The following is a 5,475-nucleotide window of genomic DNA, read 5'->3' on the forward strand; positions in this document are numbered from 1 at the left end:
ACATATTCTAAAATTCAACTATTCTAATATATTCTGAAATTCAAACTCAGAATCCAACACACATGCAACGAGGAGAGGAGCCTGCACTCTAGCGCTGCCAGGCACGGTTAGTGGACATGACATACACACTTCAAGTATGTGGCAAATTTTAAGTAGCTACCAATCAAACTCAAGACATAAAGCAAAACCAGCCACCCCAATTGGATTCAGAAAATAGAGTGTGACTTCAGAAGACAAAAATGGCAACATTAACAATGCTGCTTGGATGTGGCCCTGCTGCAGAAAGCTGACCTTTTTAGCAGTCTTTAAAAATGAGTCTTTGGAAGAGACAGCTGAGCTTCACAAAGGATGAAAAATAAACCCACTTCCTTAATTCAGGGAGAGAGAGAGAAAGAGTACATTTACTTCTCCCTTTTTCCACCAGCATTCTAGCACAGAAGTGGCACTATGCAAGCTCTTTGCACATCTGGAAAGCATGCGGGCACCCTTCCTTCTCATGATGAGGTATGACTCAGATACTCACTAAGAGCTATACTAACAACTTTGTGTGAGTGTGAGTGTGTGTGTGAGTGTGAGTTTGTGTGTGTGTGTTTGTGTGTGTGTGCTGGGACTGGGCCTTAAACTCAAGGTCTTGGCACTGTCCCTGAGCTTCCTTTTTTGCTTAAGGCTGGTGCTCTACCACTTAAGTCACAGCTCCACTTATGGCGTTTTGGTTTCGTTAGAGTTAAAAGGTTCATGGACTTTTCTGTCCTGGCTGGCTTTTCTCATTTTCTTGCTTTGTTTATTTACATTGACAACAGCAGACTTCCTTAATTTTGCTTTTCATTTTAATGAAAACACCCTTAGTTTTTTATGCCATTAAGAATGTAGAAAGCGGCTGGGCGCCGGTGGCTGTAATTCTAGCTACTCAGGAGGCTGAGATCTGAGGATTGTGGTTTGAAGCCAGCCTGGGCTGGCTTGGACTCTCATGTCCAATTAACCATTCAAAAAACAGAAGTGGCACTGTGGCTTAAAGTGGTAAGCCTAGCCTTGAGCAAAAGTGCCCAGACCCTGAGTTCAAGCCCCATGACCAACAACAAAAAAAAACAACAAGGAAAAGAATGTAGAAGACCAAAATATACCATTCCAAAATATACTACTTTGGCTTGAGGATTTGAGCCAAAGGCAACTGAGATGAAATAAATACAAAAAAACTCTAAGCTTTCCCCACCTCTATTTGCCTAAAAAGCAAAACAAATTTACAAAAGCAAAGGTTCCCCTCCTCCCTCTTTTTTTTCCTCCCAGGAAAGACAGTGGTTGATCTGAAGAATACTTCAAACCTTATCATCCACAAAAACACTAGAGGAATCCACAAACACTCATTCATTTGTCATCCTTTAGGTGCTGCCCATGAAGACTCGAAGTCCTTTTCTTTTTTCTAGTCACTTCTGTAAAAATGTACAGTTCTTTGTGGACAATGCTAAACCAGAATTCTAGGCCCCGATTTTGACATTTACTAATGTCTCTGGGCATCTCCCATACACATGTTAGGCATATGTGTGAATAAACTTGTGTTTTTCTCTTGTTCACCTGTTTTTGTTTTTGTTTTTTGATACAAGGGTCGGTCCCAGCTAAGAAAGATTAGAGGAAAATTTATTTTCCGGGCTGGGAATGTGGCTTAATGCTAGAGTGCTTGCCTAGCATGCATGAAGCTCTGGGTTCAATTCCTCAGTACCACATAAACAGAAAGTCAGAAGTGGTGCTACAGCTCAAGTGGTAGAATGCTAGCCCTGAGCAAAAGCTCAAGAACAGTTCCCAGGCCTAAGTTCAAGTCCCAGGACTGGCAAAAAAAAAAAATTTCCTCCCCTAAAAGAATAATTCTGATTGTTTGTTGTTGCTGTTGTTGATTGGTTGTGGGAGGGCTGGGAAGGTGGCTCAGTGGTAGAGCGCTTGCCTTGCATGCATGAGGCCCTGGGTTCGATTCCTCAGCACCACATAAGCAAAAAGAAAAAAAGCCGGAAGTGGCACTGTGGCTCAAGTGGTAGAGCACTAGCCTTGAGCTGAAGAGCTGAGGGACAGCGCCCAAGCCCAGAGTTCAGGCCACACGACCAGACCCAAAAAAAAAAAAAAAAAGATTGGTTGTGGGACTTGTGATCAGGGCCTGTGCCCTATCCTTGAGCTCTTTTGCTCTACCACTTTGAGCCATAGCACCACTTCCAGTTTTCTGATGGGTAATTGGATATAAGAGTTCCAATCTGGCTTTGAACTGTGATCCTCAAGATCTCAGCATCCTGGGTAGCTAGGATTACAGGATGAGCCACCAGCACCTGGCCTTGATTGCTATTTTTAATTACACATTTTAATATTTAATATTATTCTATTCCATTCTTAATAAAGATTTAAAATAGAATGCTTACTGCTACCAAGTATCTGTTGGCATATAAGAAGATCTTGTGTTTTTTAAATATTCAGTGTTTCAGCTTAGATTCCTTATTCTCAAATTTCTGACATAAGCACTTCTCAATTATGAATTTTTTAATGTTTTGTAACATATACTGGCTTTGTTTTTTATTTAAAACTTAGAGACATTAGAGAAGTATCTAGTATTAATTATAATATCCAATACTGTTATTAATATTATTTGTTAGAGTTGGGGGGGTACTAGTGCTTCAAGTCAGAGCTTTAAATCTGTGCTTAGCACTCTCATTTAGCTTTTATACTCAAAGCTGGCACTCTGTCACTTGAGCCATACCTTCAGTTCCAGGTTTTTTGCTGGTTACTTGGAAATAGGAATCTTTTGGCTTTGTCTGCCTAGCTGACTTTGAACCATGATCCTCATATCTCAGCTTCCTGAATAGTTAGGATTACAGGCGTGAGCCATTGGTGCCTGCTTTGTTTTGTTTGTTTACTTGTTTTTGTGGCAATCCTGGAGCTTGAACTCAGGTCCTGGGCACTATACCTGAGCTTTTGTGCTCAGGGCTAGGGCTCTACAGCATTTTGGTAGTTATTTGGAGATAAGTGTCACAGATTTTCATTGGACTGGCTTTGAACCATCCTCAGATCTCAGCTTCCTGAGAAGTTAGGCATGGGTCACCAGCACCTAGCTGTCTTTTATTTTTTTTCTTTGTCGGTTGTGGGGCTTGAACTCTGGGCTTGGGTGCTGTCCCTGTGCTCTTCAGCTCAAGGCAAGGGCTCTACCACTTGAGCCACAGTGCCACTTCCAGTTTTCTAGTGGTTTATTGGAGATAAGAGTCTCACGGACTTTGCCCGGGCTGTCTTTGAACCACGATCCTCATATCTTAGCCTCCTGAGTAGCTATGATTACAGGTGTGAGCCACCGCTGCCCAGCCTTAGCTGTCTTATTTTTTAATGGTTCATTTTATTTTCAGATTGAAGGGCATCATTTAGGTAACTGAAAAAAGATGACCTACCTTATTGGCTATTTATAGTTACAAAGGAATAATAATTACAATTAAACCTTCAGGAATCTAGAATAGTGTTTGTCCATTGCTATCCAACCCACTGCAGCTAGCTTCTAGTTCCCCTAAGTAAGGAGATTTCCATGCAAAGCAGATTGTGCATTAACACTGATGTTAAGCACTCAGGAAGCAGCTGGCTACAAAAGCAGAGCTCAAGACTGTGCCCTCTACTGGATGGATGAAGAAAAACTCACCATTACAGGCCTGGTACTGTGGCACTCTATGGATGCTAAAATCCTCTGAATTTTTTTTTTTTTTTTTGGGTCCGGTCGTGGGGCCTGAACTCTGGGCCTGGGCGCTGTCCCTCAGCTCTTCAGCTCAAGCTAGCGCTCTACCACTTGAGCCACAGCACCACTTCCGGCTTTTTTTTTTCTTTTTGCTTATGTGGCGCTGAGGAATCGAACCCAGGGCCTCATGTATGCAAGGCAAACGCTCTACCACTGAGCCACCTTCCCAGCCCCAATCCTCTGAATTTTTAATTCACAAATTTCCTTCCTTATAAGTTGTGCAAGACTTCGGTACAAATATTCATTTACAGAGTATAGCTACCAGTACTTTGCAGGAGCCAAGTGAGGCCTAGCTCATTGGCCTTTCTGAATGTACCAACTTGTATGCTAGCCATGCCAAGTATGCAACAATTATGACAAAAGACATACAGTTAACATGCCACATATATAAAGAACATGCTTAAGAATATACTATTGTATTCTTTCATAAAAAATTTTTTGTCTTCTACTGGGCATTGTGGCAGGTACCTAAGTTACTTGAGAAGCATAAATAGGAAGATCACAGTATGGTCTATCTTGCCTAAAAGAGGCACAGAGGAAAGGGGATGACATATATATACACATGTATATGTATAGGTATATATATTATAATTAGAAGCTGGGCACTGGTGATTCATGCCTGTAATCCTAGCTACTCAAGAGGCTGATATCTGAGGATCTTGGTTCAAAGCCACCTGGGCAGGAAAGTGTGAGTCTCATATCCCCAATTAACCACCAGAAAACCAGAAGTGGAGCTGTGGCTCAAAACGGTAGAGTACTAACCTTGAGCACAAAGAGGCTCAGGGACAGCAAGCAGACCTTGAGTTCAAGCCCCAGGATAGACAATAATAATAATAACAACAACAACAGAAACAGCTTGAGCAAAAAGGGCTCATTGTGTGGCTCAAGCAGTAGAATGTCTCTCTAGCAAATGTGAGACCCTGAGTTGAAACCCTAGCACCACCAAAAAAACTCTCATCTGTTTAAGGTAGTTATGAATATTAGTAATTTCTGTTCTATGGGATAAAAAGTATATAAGCATACTACCAAAAGTAGAAAAATTTGACAGCTTTTCAATCTTAACATGTTTATGAATTTTTAATATTAAAGCCAGGAGATGAAGCATTACTGGAAGGTAAAATGTTTCCATAGACAAGTATAATAGACCTTCTTCAAAACAAATATAAGTAGACCTACCTGCCATTATTGACAGCAACTAAATAGCATTTGTGTCTATCACTGCTTTTCTGAACTGTGGTACACAATCTATGCTGTGACAGTATACTATTAAAATATACTAAACTAAAAAAAAAACCAAAAACAAAAAACAAGAATCCAAATATATCCTGAAAGGAAAATAAACCTACTTGAAAATTTTTACTCTAATTAAACAGAAAACTATTAAGTGTTGTCTTGGATTTTTTTTTTTTTTTTGTCGGTCATGGGGCTTGAACTCTGGGCCTGGGCACTGTCCCTCAGCTCTTCAGCTCAAGGCAAGCACTCTACAATTTGAGCCACAGACACACTTCCAGTTATCTGGTAGCTAACTGGAGATAAAAAATCTCACAGACGGGCTGGGAAGGTGGCTCAGTGGTAGAGCACTTGCCTTGCATGCTTGAGGCCCTGGGTTCGATTCCTCAGCACCACATAAGTAAAAAGCCAGAAGTGGCGCTGTGGCTCAAGTGGTAGAGTGCTAGCCTTGAGCTGAAGAGCTGAGGGACAGCACCCAGGCCCAGAGTTCAGGCCCCACA

This window comes from Dipodomys ordii, unplaced genomic scaffold (genome assembly GCF_000151885.1).
Source record: "Dipodomys ordii isolate 6190 unplaced genomic scaffold, Dord_2.0 Scaffold26, whole genome shotgun sequence".
Taxonomy (NCBI): Eukaryota; Metazoa; Chordata; class Mammalia; order Rodentia; family Heteromyidae; genus Dipodomys; species Dipodomys ordii.